The sequence below is a fragment of the Eurosta solidaginis genome, chromosome 4 (assembly GCF_040869045.1).
Source record: "Eurosta solidaginis isolate ZX-2024a chromosome 4, ASM4086904v1, whole genome shotgun sequence".
In the NCBI taxonomy this organism is placed as follows: Eukaryota; Metazoa; Arthropoda; class Insecta; order Diptera; family Tephritidae; genus Eurosta; species Eurosta solidaginis.
Genome location: NC_090322.1, coordinates 109,059,144 through 109,078,001, shown reverse-complemented (window position 1 = coordinate 109,078,001; position 18,858 = coordinate 109,059,144). Strand labels below are relative to the sequence as shown.

Below are 18,858 nucleotides of genomic sequence, written 5' to 3'. Positions count from 1 at the left end.
TATTAATTAATAAAGGTTTATTAAATTTTATGCCTTCAATGACTTTATGATGGTTTTTATTGTGTATTTGTAATATATCTGCTCCTCCATCATTAAATTTATTAGGAGAGATTTCTTTATTAAATAGAATTATTAGATGATCTTGGTTAAGTATAATTATATTATCATTAATGTCTTTTTTTGGGGCTTGTTATACTTTATATTTATATGCTTATACTCAGCATGGAAAAAATTTTTCTGGATTATATTCGTTTAGAATGGGGAAAATTCGAGAGTATCTTCTTTTGGTTTTACATTGATTTCCATTAAATATATTAATTTTAAAAAGAGATATTTGTATAATTTGATTTTAAAATTTAAATAGTTTAATTAAAATATTGATTTGTGATGTCAATGATATGATTTAATCATTTTAAATTGTGAAAAAATTATCTATTTGTAATATTGGATTTTTAATATTAATTAATTTTAGATTTTTATTTTTTTTTATAAGTTTAAATTTTTTATTAAAAAATTTAATTTATTTTTTGGAGTGAGAAGTTATTAGATTAAATTCTTCTAGAATTGTTATAACTTTTTTATTTGATTGAATAGATTATTATTTATATCTTTTGTATTAATGATTTCTTCTTTTGTTATTTATTATAGAAAAGAATATATAATTGAATTAAATATTAATCGTTTTATTATATTAGTTTTTTTGTTTGTTATATCAATAATATTATTAATTATTTCTCCTAATTTGATTAGAATTTTTTTAGGTTGAGATGGATTGGCATTAGTTTCTTATTGTTTAGTAATTTATTTTCAAAATTTGAAATCTTATAATGCTGGAATATTAACGGTGTTATTAAATCGTGTTGGTGATGTTGCTTTTTTATTAGCTATTTCTTGAATGTTAAATTATGGTAGTTGAAGATTTATTTTTTATTTAGAATTTATAAAAAATGATTTTGAGATGAATGTTGTAATATTATTAATTATATTAGCAGCTATAACTAAAAGAGCTCAGATTCCTTTTTCTTCTTGATTGCCTGCAGCAATAGCTGCTCCTACTCCAGTTTCGGCTTAAGTTCATTCTTCAACTCTTGTAACTGCTGGTGTATATTTATTAATTCGGTTTAATATTTTATTATTAGATTCTTTGTTAAGATGTATTTTATTATTATTATCTGGATTAACTATATTTATAACTGGATTAGGTGCTAATTTTGAATTTGATTTAAAAAAAATGATTGCATTATCTACTTTAAGTCAGTTGGGTTTAATAATATGTATTTTAACAATAGGGTTTATAAAATTAGCTTTTTTTCATCTATTAACTCATGCTTTATTTAAGGCGTTATTATTTATATGTGCAGGGGCTATTATTCATAATATGAATAATTCTCAATATATCCGTTTAATAGGGGGGTTGAGAAGTTTTATACCTTTTACTTCAACTTGTTTTAATATTGCAAATTTAGCTTTATGTGGAATACCTTTTTTAGCTGGGTTTTATTCTAAGGATATAATTTTAGAAATAGTTTCTATAAATTATATTAATCTTTTTAGATATTTTTTGTATTTTTTTTCAACTGGTTTAACTGTATGTTATTCATTTCGTTTAATTTATTATTCAATAATTGCTGAGTTAAATTGTGGGTCTTTAAATATATTAAATGATGAGGGATGAATTATGCTTCGAGGTATAATAGGATTAGTAATTATAAGAATTTTAGGTGGTAGAGTATGAGATGATTATTATTTATTACTCCTTATATACTTTGTTTACCTTTTTATATAAAATATATAACATTATTTATTTGTATTTTAGGAGGGGTATTGGGGTATATAATTTCTAATGTATCTTTAAATAATTATTTAATTATTAGTTATTTTGGTTCAATATGATTTATACCTTATATTTCTACTTATGGGTTAATTAATTATCCTTTATTATTAGGAAATACAATTTATAAATCTTTTGATCAAGGTTGATCTGAATTTTTAGGTAGTCAAAATTTATACAACAATTTAATTAAATATTCTGAATTACTTTTTGTTTTTCATATAACAATTTAAAAATTTATTTAACATTATTTATTTTATGAATTATTGTATTAATAATTGTGTTATTATTGTTTTATTCAAATAGCTTAAAATTAGAGTATAACATTGAAGTTGTTAGGGTAATTGAAAAATTTTTGAATATAAATGAATATATGAATATATACATATATATATATATATTTATGTTGTATATATGTAGTGAATTAATTATAGTAATAATAATGAAATTTATAAAAAAATTTTTTTTTAATTTTACAATGAAAATGAAATGTTTTTATTAAACTATATAAATTATAGAAGTATAAATGGAATTAAACCATTAAAAGATAAAAGTTAGCAGCCTTTTCTTGATCATCTTACTTCTTAATTTGGAGTGTTATTTTCTCATTTTTATCATTAACGATGATAAGCCTCTTTTTGGCTTCAATTAATATTACGAATAAGGGTATAATATTTACCTAAGGTTAGGTCGAAACTAAATGCAATAAAATTGCTTCATAATTCAAGGTAGACTGAAGAATCAATACTTTCTGAATGCAAATCAAATGTTATTTTTAACTACAACCCTATTTATTATATAATTATTTTGATCAGTTTAATATTCCTTGGTTTCATTCTTGATATAGTCCAATAATTAAAATAAAAATGAATGTAATTGAAGTAGTAGTTCATATAAAAATATTGGATAATTTAATAATTATGATTATAGGTAGAATTAATGCAATTTCTACATCAAAGATTAAAAAAATAATGGTAATTAAAAATAATCGTAAAGAGAAAGGTAATCGTGATGATGATTTAGGATCAAATCCGCATTCGAATGGTGAGCATTTTTCTCGATCTCTTAAGATTTTTTGGATAAAATAGATGCTATAATTATGATAATTGTTGTAATAATTATAATTAATATTATTTTTGTTAAGATTAAATAAATTATCTATACTACTGTTATTAGTAGTCTTTATGATTGGAAGTCAAATATACAATTATATTATATAGATTTATTAATTAATTAAGTTATATTTTATAGATATTAGAAATTATTAATTTCCTCATCAATAAATTGAGATATATAATAGTAATCATACAATATCTACAAAATGTCAATATCAAGCAGCTGCTTTAAATCCGAAATGATGGATTTTTGAAAAATGATAATTTAAGTGGCGTATTAAACAAATTAATAGAAAAGTTGTTCCGATTAATACATGAATTCCATGGAATCCTGTAGCTATAAAAAATGTAGACCCATAAATAGAATCTGCAATTATAAATGGGGCTTCAATATATTCATAAGCTTGAAGAATTTTAAAATAAATTCCTAATAAAATTGTAAAAAATAATCCTTGTGTTGTTTGTAAATAATTATTTTCTATTAATCTATGATGGGCTCATGTAATTGTTACTCCTGATGTTAATAAAATAATAGTATTTAATAGAGGAATTTGGAAAGGGTTAAAAGATTTAATTCCTATAGGTGGTCATGAAATACCTAATTCAATTGATGGGGATAATCTTCTATGAAAAAAAGCTCAAAAAAATTCTAAAAAAAATAAAATTTCTGATAAAATAAATAAAATTACTCCTCATCGTAATCCTATTGTTACAGGCAATGTATGAAGTCCTTGAAATGTTCCTTCTCGTGAGATATCCCGCCATCATTGATAAACAGTTAAAATTGTAATAATATTACCTAATAAAAATAGTGAAATATCATATTGATGAAATCATTTTTTTTTTTTTTTTTTTTTTTTTTTTTTTTTTTTTTTTTTTGTTACGTGGAAGGAGGAAATGCTTTATGCACTAACCGGGTTGTTAAGCCTCGGTGCTACTCTCTGTAGCAGCGAGCCTCTCCGAGTGTAGGACTCCCTTTCTTTTTCTTTATGGTCTACCCACTAAAACCTAACCTCCCACAGCCCGCGCATTTTCCGCACCTGGGACCGCTTTTAGCATAACTTCGGGCACGGAAGCGCGCTACGTGAGCTCTTTGGCTACTCTCACGTTATTGGGCTAAGCAACCATCTTGCCGTTTAGCGAGGAGAATAGTCCTTGCATATCTGCTGACCATGTCCCATCTGTCATTTCCGCAGGTCATTTTATGGATGACACTGCCCGGGGATAGGCCGCCTAGTGTTACTTCCACTCTTCTGCGTTGCTGTGCGAAGTGATCGCATTCGAAAAAGGTGTGGCGTACGTCGTCTATGAGCCCACAGTATAAGCAATTCGGATTTTCAACCTTGCCCATCCTGTGGAGGTATTCCCGGAAGTAGCCGTGGCCACTTAAAAACTGTGTCAGATAGAAGTCCACCTCTCCATGTGGCCGTTCTAACCATGGCTCCAGCTCGGGAATCAGTTCCCTGGTCCACTTGCCTGCAGTGCTGCAGCTCCATTGCTGTTGCCAGCGTCGGATAGAATCTTTTCGCGCCTGCGCGGCAGCAACATCTCTACGTACTTCTCCTCGGAGGTGGTAAATTGATTTCCTCTCCTCAGCGAGAAGATGTATCGGTATGATTCCCGCAATAACAAGAACTGCGTCTGCGGATACCGTGCGGTAAGCTGAGGCAATTCGTAGCGCCCCTCTGCGTTGGATAGAAGTAATAGCTGCTCGATACTTTCGGAATTTCATTGCATCCGCCCAAATCTCTGCACCGTACAAGAGTATAGAATCCGAAGCGGAAGCAAGCAACTTTCTTATACATGGCCTTGGCCCGCCTGTGTTTGCCATTAATCGACTTAAGTATCCTATGGTCCGTGCAGTTTTCTCACAGGCTCCTTGAAAGTGTTCCGAGAAGGTTAGTTTGCTATCTAGCCTCACCCCAAGGTATTTCGTGGAGCTGCGTGTTTGTACTTGTTGTTCTCCAACCATCATATTCGTAATGGTGGGAATTCGTCTCTTCGTGAGGATTACGATCTCAGTTTTCGCTGTCGCGAGCTGAAGTCCATGGTCACTCATCCATCTATTTACACTGCGCATTACTTGGTTTAATTTAAGCTGCGCCAGCTCGCAGTCCCGTGCTGTAATTACGGCAGCCACGTCGTCTGCGAAAGCGACAAGAAAAGCACTATCTGGCATGTGCAAACGAAGGAGGCTGTCATACGAAGCATTCCAGAGGTCGGGACCTAACACCGATCCCTGGGCCGCTCCGCCTGTTATCCTCACCTTTCTCTGGCCTTGGTTTGTTTCGTACGTGAGCCAGCGATCTTTTAGGTAGTCCCCTAATATGGCTAGTAGATAAGGAGGTACCTTGAAAGAGTGTTTCAGCGCATCGAGCATATCGTCCCACCTGACGGAATTGAAGGCATTTTTCACGTCCAGCGTGACCAGTAAGACAACCGGCCTAACTTGGTGGCACGCGGTTTCGGCTTTCCTTACCGCATTTATAACCTCGGCTATGGCATCTATTGTGGAGTGACCTTTCCGGAACCCATGCTGCCGATGGGACAGACCACCTCCATCGTCAATGGCTGCTATCAGCCGTTGTTTAAGGAGGCTTTCCATCATTTTGCCGGCCGTGTCGAGCATGCATAATGGTCGGAAAGACGACGGGGAGTTCGGGTCTCCCTTGCCTTTCGGGATTAGCACGAGGTGCGCTGTCTTCCACCTTGTAGGAAAGATCCTGGCTTCCAGGCATTTGTTATACATGTGCAACAGCAACTCAGGACTGCTCTTAGCAGCCAGTCTTATTGCTTCAGCTGGTATCCCATCTGGTCCTGGCGCTTTACCGGGCTTCATTCTGTGTAGGGCCGCTTTTAGCTCACCTTCACTGAACGGCTGCACGTCGTGGCCTTCGTGGGTGACGTGGCCACCCTCTCTGCTTGTGCGAGTGAGGAACAGAGCATCTACTATACTTCGCATCTTCCCCTCATCCATCGTTTGGTTCGGTGGGCGGAATTTCCCCATTACTATTTTATACCCTTGTCCCCAAGGATCACAATCAACTTCTTTGCAAAGCTTTTTCCAGCTATCAAGTTTGCTTTGCTTTATGGCGGCACAGAGAACCTTTTTTGCTCTTTTGTATGCCTCCGCATGCTCTAGCGCGTCAGGCCTGCTGCGTGCACGGGTTGCCAGCCTTCGCTTTCTGTGGCATACCCTGCGTAGTTCGGCGATTTCGCTACTCCACCAGTGCACTTGTTTTTTGCCTCTCCTAGGCCCTTTTCGTGGCATTGAGGTCTTGCATGCGTTGTTCAGACAACGCATGGTGGCTTCTACCGTAGCGTTCGCCGCTTCGGCACTGTCGACTATCTGTCGTGCGCTCGCTTGTACAACAGCGGAGAACTTTGCAGCGTCAACCTTAGAGGCGTCCCATTTTGTTTTCATACGGGGCGGTCTCTCTGTCCGACTTTGTCCTGAGTCATTAAGATGGAAGGTGATGTAGTTATGGTCACTACCCGTGAGATCCTCCATCACCCTCCATCCAGCCGCCTTTGACAGCAGGTTTTCCGATACTAATGTAATATCAGGGATAGAGTGTCCAAAGCCTGGTCGCCGATATGTCGGGGTCGTGCCGGTATTCAGAATGACCAATCCGAGCCGGGCAGCCATTTCTAGCACTAGCCTTCCTCTGGAGTTAGTCTGGGGCATTCCCCACTCAACAGCCCTAGCATTGAAATCTCCAGCGACGACCACGTTACCGGTTTCCTCACGCAAATCGTCTTCGAGTAGTTCTAGCTTATCTTTAAACCCTTGAATTGGATCGTTTGGGGACAGGTAGCAGCTCACTAGTGTGGTGTGCGCCACTGTTACGCGTACGTAGCCGTTTCCGACAACACGGCTTCGTACGTGGGCGCCAGCGTCTAGGATCCAGATCGCAGCAGCACCTGTTGAGTCTACGTGCCAGTCACTCCTGACTCTATAAGGTTCGCTGATGATGGCATAGCTGGCTCTACTTTCAAGAACCAATTGGTCCAGCAGACTATCGGCTAACCTGCTTCGGTTCAGGTTGCCTTGGATGAACCTGGTCACTTGCGCGCCTGTTTGGCCTTTGCGGCAGCGAGTGCCTCCCTGAAGGTGCTGCATGCTCCAGACCCGGGAAGGTGGTCGACCTTCTCTGACTGGCATAAAAAGCACTTTGGAGTTCCCGTGCAGGCCGAGGCCTGGTGGCCACTCTGTCCGCACTTCCAGCAAGCACTGCTTCTATCAGGGCCTTCGCAGTCTGCTTTTTGGTGTCCGTGAATGATGAAATCATTTTACTAGTCCTGATATTGAAGTTATTGCTCCAATAGCTCCTGTTACAGGTCAAGGACTAAAATCTACTAAGTGGAATGGGTGATTTGCATGTGTTTTCATTTTATAAAATAAATTAATTGATGTCTCAAGAATATAAAGTTCTTAATACTGTAAATACATAAGATTGAATAATTGCGACTGCTGATTCAAGAATTAATAGTGCAATTTGACTAATTAATAATAATAATATAATTATATTATTAATAGAAGATCCTGTATTACCTAATAAAGTTAATAATAAATGACCAGCAATTATATTAGCAGTTAATCGTACTGCTAGAGTTCCTGGTCGAATAATATTACAAATTATAAATGGTATTAGAATTTTAGGTGTTCCTTGAGGGACTAGATGAGTGAATCTATGTTGAGTGTTATTGATTCAGCCATAAATTATAAAACATATTCATAAAGGTAATGCTATTGTTAATGTAAAAATTAGATGTCTAGTACCTGTAAAAATATATGGAAATAATCCTATAAAATTATTTAATAAAATTATTGAAAATAATGAAATAAAAATAAAAGTGGATCCTGAATAACTTTTTGGCCCTAATAAAATTTTGAACTCATTGTGTAAAGATGTTAAGATAAAATTTCATATAATATTTCATCGAGAAGGAATTAGTCAATAAGTTGATGGAATAATTAATAGTACAATGAATGAACTTATTCAATTTAATGATAAGTTTAAAATTCTTGATGAAGGGTCAAATACAGAAAATAAATTAGTTATCATTTTCAGTTGAATAAATTGATTATTTTATTATTGAAATAATTGGATTTAGAGTTTGATTAATCAATGAATAATAATTAATAATTCTAAATATAATAAATGTAATTGAAAATATAAAAAATAATATTAATCATCTAATAGGAGCTATTTGTGGAATTAAAAAATATTAAAATTATTAATAATTTTAGTTTGACATTCTAATGTTATAAATTTAACTAATTTTTTATTATGGAATAATTTTATTATTAAATTCATTAGAAGTAATTGCTAATTTACTATTAAGTGGTTTAAGAGACCAATACTTGCTTTCAGTCATCTAATGATGAATTATTATTAATTCTGTTGGTAGGAATTTGGAAGGGGATTTGTATACTTGCGTGAATGACCGGTACAATAAAAGAAAAGCACTTCTTAGTTCAACGATTTAATGAGGACTAAAAGATAAAATTCATGTGTACATATAGTTAACTCATCAATATATGTAATATGTCTTATTCATTCTAATTATTAGAAATATGTTCTCAATAGGAAATATTGAACTTAAAACTCCAAGTTATTATTTCAACACTCTTTCTTAAGTTAAATATTTCTTCAGTTAATTTTTAAGACCAAGCATTTGAACAAATTTTACATGTTTCTGTTTTTGCAGATTTTTTGTAAAAATATCAGAAACATTTTCATTTGTGGAGACGTACTCTAATTCTATTATTTTTTGTTCGACAACTTCTCGGATATAATGATATTTCAAATCTATGTGCTTGGTGCGCTTGTGGAACACAGGGTTCTTTGAAATTTGAATTGCGCTCATGTTGTCCCCTTTTAACTTAACAGGACCGATGTCGTGAATAAAACCAACTTCTTTAAGTATGCGCCGCAGATATACAGCCTCTTTTGCTGCCGTACTTAAAGCGATGTACTCAGCCTCTGTGCTGCTCAATGCGACTACATCTTGCTTCTTTGCTTGCCAGGAAAAGGCGCTACCCGCCAAAAAGAACGAATAACCGGTGTATGACTTCCTATCTAAATCGTTACTCGCCCAATCCGCATCCGCATAGCCTTCTACCGGTTTACCATTTTTGCAGTAGTGTAACTTTAAATTGATGGTTTTTGATAAGTATCGTAGGACATGTTTTGCACCAGCCTCATGTTCGGTGTGGGGTTCTTGGTTTCTTTGTGCTAATAAACTTACTGCGTGCATAATGTCTGGCCGCGTTGAAATGGCCAAGTACATTAAAGATCCAATTAACGATTGATAGCTTGTTGAGTCTATTTTAGTGCACTTGTCATTTCTGCAGCTTACTTGAAAACCAGGATCTAGAGGTGTGCTTACCGGACGACATGATGTCACACCATACATACTCAATAACTCGTTTATATAGTTCTTCTGACACACAGAAATCGCACCTGTCTTACCCTGACGTTCTATTTCGAAGCCAAGAAAAAATGTCATTGCCCCGCTATCGTGTAGTTGAAATTTAGACGATAATGATTTTTTAATGCTCGCAATCTCTTTCTCGCTTGGACATGATAAGATAAGATCGTCGACATAAACGGCAATGTAACTATAACTGCCATTGTATTGTTTGACATACAAACACGGTTCGCTTTTGCATGGGCTGAAACCCATATCTTTCAATGCTACATCAAGAGTACTATTCCAGTGTCGCCCAGACTGCTTTAAGCCGTAAATGGCTTTATTTAGCTTTAAAACTTTATTAGGATTTTTATTGTCTACAAATTCTTCTGGTTGTTTAAGGTAAATTTCTTCCGTAAGCTTACTATTGAGATATGCATTGGAAATATCGATCTGATGTAAGTGAAGCTCTTTCTCAACGGCAATAGCAAGTAGCATACGAATTGTTTCATATCGTATTACAGGCGAAAAAGTTTCCCAGTAATTTAAACCCAGCTGCTGACTGCAGCCTTTTGCTACTAGTCTCGACTTGAACTTTTGAATATTGCCATCTGAATCACGTTTTATTCGAAAAACCCACTTCGATCCAATCGCTTTTTGACCATCAGGCAGATCTATTGCTGACCAAGTGTTGTTAGCAAGAAGCGCCGAATATTCTTCTTCCATTGATTTCTTCCACTCAAAGGAGTATTCGCTTGACAATGCTTCTTTGACCGATCGAGGCGTGTCTACATCTTCACCATATTGTAGATAATTTAGCATCTGATACTCTTTTTTGGGACGCCCTACTTGACCAGTGTGAATAATTTTTGGCCTACCTCGACCGCGACGTGATTCGTTTCCATTTCTATGAGACTCACCAATTATTTGCATTTCATCCGAAACGATTCCATTCTCTGCAACATTGCCTACATTTGCCTCTTCTACCTCTGTTTCGTCTTCGGTGCAACTTTCAAACTCTTCATCTTCTTTCCGCTCTTCTTCAACATGTTTACGATCGTCGATTTTTACAAAAATTGTAGCAATGTCATTTTCATCTCTGTTTTTGGTGTCACCTTCGGGCACAGCTAAGTTGACTTCATCTTCTAAAAATTTTACGTCACGTCTTACACAAATTTGCCTCGTTTCCTTATCATACAAGCGATAAGCTTTTGCAACCTCAGAATATCCGACGAACAAATACTCTTTGGCCTTTGCGCTGAATTTACCACGCTGCGTTTTATTTAACGCGAATGCGCGCGAACCAAAAACCCTGAAATGTTTTACCGACGGCTTTTTGTTGTACCAAATCTCATAAGGAGTGCAATCTCTAAGTAATTTTGTAGGTGCGCGATTACGTAAATATACAGCTGTGTGTATAGCTTCACCCCACAATTCTTGTTCTATATTTGCATGCACCAGCAAACTTCTAGCCATTTCTACAATTGTGCGGTTAACTCTCTCTGCCACTCCATTTTGCTGGGGAGTATATGGCACAGTTAACTGCGTTTTAATTCCGCACTCATTTAAAAAATCGGTAAATTTATTGTTTATGTACTCCGTACCATTGTCACTTCGGAGCTTTTTAATTTTCTTCTGAGTTTGACATTCGACCATATTTTTGAATAATTGAAACTTTTCAAATACTTCGCTCTTTTCTTTAATACAATAAACAAAAATCATTCTCGAGAAATCGTCAATAAATGTGAGAAAGTATCGTGCACCACCTACTGATTTTACGTTTATGGGTCCACATACATCTGTATGCACAAGCTCTAATATTTCTTTTGACTCAATTTCAAATTTTTTTGGAAAAGGCACTGCACTTAATTTTGCTTTGTTGCATGTGTCACAATTTGTTTTTGTTTTCACATCTTTTGTGTCCATACCTCGCACTAAACCTTTGTCGGCAATTTTCTTTAAACTTTCGAAGTTTATATGACCATATCGATTATGCCACTTTAAATTATTTAAATAAATTTTTGAACCTTGTACTTGTGCATTGAATATAAACAAATCATTTTGTAATCTAGCTCTAAGCAATGTTAACCCTATAGAATTTTTTACTTCCACAACATAGTTTTTGAATACCACTGTATGTTTATGCTGCAGAGCTTTGTTAACAGAATAAAAGTCCATTTTCAGTGAAGGCACAAACAATACATCACGTAGCTCTATTTCACATTCATTTGTTTTTATTTTGACCGTACCTATACCTTGTGAGTAAGTGAAATTATCTGCTGCTAACATAACATTTTCTCGTTTTTCGATGAATGACACGAACATATTCTTGTCGCAACACATATGTGTTGTTGCACCACTGTCGACACACCAATTGTGTTTACTTCGTTCATCCCCCACAGCAGCAGCATATACAGCGTAAGAAAGCTCGTTAATTTTAGAACTTTGTTTATCTTCACGATCATATTGTTGTTTGCCCTTTCTTTTGCATTGTGAAGCCGTATGGCCACGCATGCCACAACTAAAGCATTTACCCTTGAACTCATTTGACTTTACATGACTTTTTGCTTTTGTATTTATTTTATTACCATTATGCGCTGATTCTCTTACACTTGTATAAACAGCTTGCGCAGGAGCTTTTTGATCTGCTTGTTGTTCCCTTCTAGCACCCTCTTCTAATAGCTTTACTTTTAAAGTACTGAAACTCGGCAATTCATCACGAGTCTCGATAGCTACCACGAAGTTTTCGTACTCGGACGGCAAACTAGATAATAGTATTATGACTTTTAGCTCTTCGTTTAACTCCATGTTCACTTCGGCTAATTTATCTACGACTTCGACAAACGAATTTAGATAAGTTGACATGCTTTGACCAGCAGACATACTGCAACCAAGCAACTTTTTATAAAGCGAAACTTTTTGTAAAGGTCCCCTCGGCACATGAACATCACGAAGTCTCTTCCATGCTTCCACTGAAGTTTTACAAGCCTTAATATTGCTGAGTTGCGTCGGTTTTACGCATAAAATAATATTAGCTAGCGCTTTTTGATCATCTTGATCCCACTTTTCTGCATTTTCATCACTGCGCTTACAATCTTCATTAACGATGCGCCATTGGTCCATATTAACCAATATGCTGCGCATTTGCATGCACCACACATCATAGTTATTATTGCTCAGTTTTTCGATTTGCAAACTCGAATTCATTTTTAAAATTTTATTTTGTAAAACCCGATTAATTATTAAATTTTAAATAACTTCACACGCGATCTGGGACCATAACCTTTGTTGGTAGGAATTTGGAAGGGGATTTGTATACTTGCGTGAATGTCCGGTACAATAAAAGAAAAGCACTTCTTAGTTCAACGATTTAATGAGGACTAAAAGATAAAATTCATGTGTACATATAGTTAACTCATCAATATATGTAATATGTCTTATTCATTCTAATTATTAGAAATATGTTCTCAATAGGAAATATTGAACTTAAAACTCCAAGTTATTATTTCAACAAATTCATTTAATAAAAATTTTTACAGGAATTCTTTCAATTACAATAGGTATAAAACTGTGATTAGTTCCACAAATTTCAGAACATTGCCCAAAAAATAATCCAGGACGGTTAATTATAAAATTAGTTTGGTTTAGTCGTCCTGCTGCTGAAACTAAAATTCGAATTTGTGAATTTATATGTAAAATTACTCGATTATCTACATCTAATAATCGAAAATTATTATTATTTATTTCATTTGTTGGAATTATATATGAGTCAAATTCAATATTTAAAAAATCTGAATGTTCATATTTTCAGTATCATTGATGTCCAATAGTTTTTAATGTTATTGATGGTTCATTAATTTCATCTAATAAATATAATAATCGAAGTGATGGGAAAGTGGCTCATGTTGTCATTTACTTTCTAATAAAAGCAAAATCTTTATATATGAGGCTTAAATCCATTGCACTAATCTGCCACATTAGAAATTAATTAATAAAGGTAATTCAGAATATCCGTGTTCTGCTGGGGGAGTATTTTGAGATCATTCAATTGAGGGTCTAAATTGTATAGGATGTAAAACAATTCGTTTAGAAATTATACCTTCTCAAATAATAAATAAAAATAATAAGATTCCTATAAATGAAATAGATGAACCAATTGTGGAGGTGATATTTCATGTAGTATAAGCATCTGGATAATCTGAATATCGTCGTGGTATTCCTGCTAAACCTAGGAAATGTTGAGGGAAGAATGTTAAGTTTACACCCAAAAATATAATTAAAACTTGAGTTTTTGATCAAATAGGATTTAAGGTTAATCCTGTAAATAAAGGGTATCAATGGATGAGCCCAGCTATAATAGCAAAAACTGCTCCTATAGATAAAACATAATGGAAATGTACGTAATAAGTATCATGTAAAATAATATCAATTGACGAATTAGCTAGTACTACTCCTGCTAATCCTCCAACGGTAAATAAAAATACAAATCCTAAAGATCAAAGTATTGTTGGAGAATATGTTAATTGAGTTCCATATAATGTTGCTAACCAACTAAAAATTTTAATACCTGTAGGGACAGCAATAATTATAGTTGCTGAAGTGAAATAAGCTCGTGTGTCTACATCTATTCCTACTGTAAATATATGATGAGCTCATACAATAAAGCCCAATAATCCAATTGCTATTATAGCATAAATTATTCCTAAAGAACCAAAGGTTTCTTTTTTTCTTGATTCTTGTCTAATAATATGAGAAATTATTCCAAATCCAGGTAAAATTAAAATATAGACCTCTGGGTGACCAAAAAATCAAAATAAATGTTGGTATAAAATAGGGTATCCACCACCTGCTGGATAAAAAAATGATGTATTTAAATTTCGGTCTGTTAATAATATAGTGATAGCTCCTGCTAGAACTGGTAAGGATAATAGAAGTAAAAGAGCAGTTAATATTACTGTTCATACAAATAAAGGTATTCGATCAAATGTGTTACCTGTTGATCGCATATTAATAATAGTAGTAATAAAATTCACTGCTCCTAAAATAGAAGAGATTCCAGCAAAATGTAAAGAAAAAATAGCTAAATCAACAGATGCTCCTCTATGTGTAATTGTAGATGAAAGAGGAGGGTAAACTGTTCAACCTGTTCCAGCCCCAGTTTCTACTATACTGCTAATGAGTAATAATGTAAGGGATGGGGGCAATAATCAAAAACTTATATTATTTATTCGAGGGAATGCTATGTCAGGAGCTCCTAGTATAAGGGGTACTAGTCAATTTCCAAATCCCCCAATTATGATTGGTATAACTATAAAGAAAATTATCACAAAAGCATGAGATGTAACAATTACATTATAAATTTGATCATTTCCAATTAAGTTACCTGGGTGACCTAATTCAGCTCGAATAATAATTCTTAATGAAGTTCCAATTATTCCTGCTCAAGCTCCAAAAATAAAATATAATGTTTATGATTTGTTGAAAATAACCATTGTCGCGACTAAGTGCGACTTATTTATGGATATATTCAATGGTGTAATTAAATGGCTGAATTTTAGGCAGTAGACTGTAAATCTATTTATAAGAATATTTCTTTTTAATTAAATAAAGTTTTATAGTCAATAATGACATTAGATTGCAAATCTAAAGGAGTAATTAGATTACTAAGGCTTAAAAGGTTCTACTAATATTTATATCTTTGAAGGCTATTAGTTTTTTTAAGTTAAAACCTTCAAATAAATATTAGTAGAATAGTGGATGGATAATAGAAATTGTAATTAAACTAAATGTTGAAATAAAAGAAATTATTAATATTCATTTAATAAAAAAATTTTTTGATTTTATTGAAAATATTCAATTATTTTCATAATAATTTAATGTGAATGTAGAAAAACATAATCGTAAATAAAAAAATAATGTAATTAATGATATTGTTACTATAATTGTTGTTAATAAGTATTGATTTTTCATAATTAAATGTTGAATTACTAATCATTTTGGTAAGAATCCAATAAATGGTGGTAACCCTCCTAAAGATAGTAGATTTAATAGTAAAATAAATTTTAAAATTTTTAAATTGAAAAATGAATTGAATAATTGATTTATATGATAAATTTTAAAATTTTTGAATAAAAAAATTACACTAAATGATAGAAATGAATAAAATCAAAAATATATAATTCATAATATTTCATTAATTTGTATTGCTGCTAATATTTATCCTAAATGAGTAATAGATGAAAAAGCTATTAATTTTCGTAATGAAGTTTGATTTAATCCTCCTAAAGAACCAATAATAATTGATATAATAATAAAAATATTCATAAAATTAATATTAATTAAATAAGAAATTAATATTATAGGGGCAATTTTTGTCATGTTATTAAAATTAAATTATTATTTCACGATAATCCTTCTATAACTGTTGGAAATCAAAAATGGAAAGGAGCAGTGCCTCTTTTTAATAATAAAGAAGAAATTAAAATTCATTTGCTAAATAAATAATCATTTTGTATCAATAAGGTATTTATGTATATTATAATAATGCAAAATAATAGAATTGCTGATGCAATTGTTTGGATTACGAAATATTTTAGAGAAGCTTCTGTAGATATTAGATTATTATTATTATTATTATCTATTATTAGGGGGATAAAAGATAATAAATTAATTTCTAAACCTATTCAAGCTCTCAATCAAGAATTTGATGAAATTGTAATTATTGTTCTTATTAGTAATATTGAAAAGAATATAATTTTTGCAGAATTATTAAAAATTAAAAAGAAAAGCACTTATAACCTTTATAAATGGGGTATGAACCCAGTAGCTTTATTAGCTTATCTTTTTATATTTTAGTGTAAGATGCACATAAGTTTTTGATACTTTTAGAAATGGTTTAATTCCATTAAATATAATGAATGTAATAAAATTACATTATTTATCCTATCAAGATAACCCTTTTTTCAGGCAATTCATTAAGTTAAAATAGACGGATTTCTATTGTATTTTTTAGAATGTAAAATTATCTTTTTTAAAATTAAAGATTAAAATTCATTCTAAAATAAATAGGGGTTTTTTTTTATACCAAGAGTTTAGAAAAAATTATGTAAAATTCATTTTTAATATGAAATATATTAAATAATTAAAATTAGTGTTTGAAAAATTACTGATTTTAATTTTATTTAAGTAATAAAAAATCCTAGTATAGATAGGTATGAGAGTTAAAATCACAACTTTAATATAGATATATAGATGTATATCGTTTATTTATATTTAATATTTAGATTTAAAAAAATTTCTAATAATAGATTATAATATTAATAATCAAATTTTAATAAACTAATCTCTATTTTTAAATTCTAAGGTTTTTTGGACAAGATTAATATGCATCTATTAATATATTAAATATTTATATATTTATAGATATTTATTGATCTTTATAGTATATCTCTTAAGTATAACGAATCGAACATAATTTTTAGATAAAATGTCATATATATAAAATAATTAAATGGAAAGTATCTATTTTGGTATAAAGAAAATCAATTAGTAGCAAATTTTTAAAAATTTTTTTAAAAATTACGAAATTTTTTGCAATAAAAAAAAAAATTATGAAAATGATTAATAATTTTAAAATTTTTAATCTTGTAAAAAATTGAAATTTTGTTAAAAATTAAAAATTTTTAAATTGTTTGTTTTTTAAATTGTAAAATTTAGTAATTTTAAAATTAATTATTTATAATTTTATTTTTATTTAGATTTTATTGTTTATTAAATGTAAATTTTATATACTATATTTTATTATTTATTAATATTAATTATTGATTTTTAAAAATTGAAAATTAAATTATTTTATTTTATTGAAAAGAAATTTTTAAATTTTAAAACTATTAATCATTTTCATTTAATATTTTATTATAAAATTGATTTTTATTAAAAATTTTATAATTATTGATTATTTTTAATTTAATATAATAATTAATTAGGGGTTAATTATTAATTATTTGTTAAAGATTTTAAAATTATTAATTATTTCTAAAATTATTATTTTTTTATTAAATATTTATTAATAATTAAATATTTTAGTACTAAATATTTTATATTTATTTATTATTTTTGATAATTTTATTTATTTTATTAAATATTAATTAACAATTAATTAGGGGTTAATTATAAATTATTAATTTTATTAAAAATTTTAAAATTATTAATCATTTTCATAATATTTATATTTTTATTATTAAATTAATTTATGGAAACATTTTTACGGGAATCTAAGCATTATATTTAGATATTTATTTGAAAATAATTTATAAATAAAAATTTGATTTCAATTATTAAATATAGTTATCTATTAGTATTAAATAATAATTTTAAAAATTGAAATTAAATTATTTATTTTTGTTAAAAAATAATTTTAGATTTTTGGAATTATTGATTGTTTTTATTTAATATTTTATTATAAAATTGATTTTTATTAAAAATTTTAAAATTATTAATCATTTTTATAAATTTTATTAATTAAGTATTAATAATTAATTAGGGGTTAATTATTAATCATTTTCATAATATTTATATTTTTATTATTAAATTAATTTATGAAAAAATTTTTACGGGGAGCTAAGTACTATATCTAAATATTTATTTGAAAATAATTTAAAAATAAAAATTTAATTTCAATTATTAGATATAGTTATGTATTAGTATTAAATAATAATTTAAAAAATTGAAATTAAATTATTTTATTTTGTTAAAAAAAAATATATAAATAAATGTAAGGCGCGATAACCTCCGAAGAGATCTAAGGCCGAGCTTCTCTTCCAATTTGCGTCGTGCTCCTCTTGATTTTTCCCTACAAATTGGCCGGACGGGACCTACATGTTTTATGCCGACTCCGAACGGCATCTGCAAGGCAGATGAGTTTTCACTGAGAGCTTTTCATGGCAGAAATACAATCGGAGCGCTTTCCAGACACTGCCGAGGGGCGACCCCGCTTAGAAAAATTTTCTTCTAATTGAAAAATCTTATTTCTAAAATTTTGATGTTGCTTTGCCCGGGAGTTGAACCCAGGGCATACGGTGTGATAGGCGGAGCACGCTACCATCACACCACAGTGGCCGCCGCAAAAAAAAATAATTTTAGATTTTAGACCTATTGATTGTTTTTATTTAATATTTTATTATAAAATTTATTTTTATTAAAAATTTTAAAATTATTAATTATTTTTAATTTTATTAAATAATTAATTATGAGTTAATTATTAATTATTTATTTTATTAAAAATTTTTAAAATTATTAATCATTTCTATAAATTTTATTAATTAAATATTAATAATTAATTAGGGGTTAATTATTAATTATTTATTTTATTAAAAATTTTAAAATTATTAATAATTTTCATAATATTTATATTTTATTATTAAATTAATTTATGAAAAAATTTTTGCGGGAAGTTAAGTACTATATTGAAATATTTATTTGAAAATAATTCGT

General features: G+C 30.5%; 1 pseudogene; it reads right to left on the bottom strand.

Annotated features, from left to right (window-relative positions):
- Positions 1–15,135: 15,135 nt before the first annotated feature.
- On the bottom strand, positions 15,136–16,235 carry LOC137247702 (NADH-ubiquinone oxidoreductase chain 2-like; annotated as a pseudogene).
- Between the last annotated feature and the right edge of the window lie 2,623 nt (positions 16,236–18,858).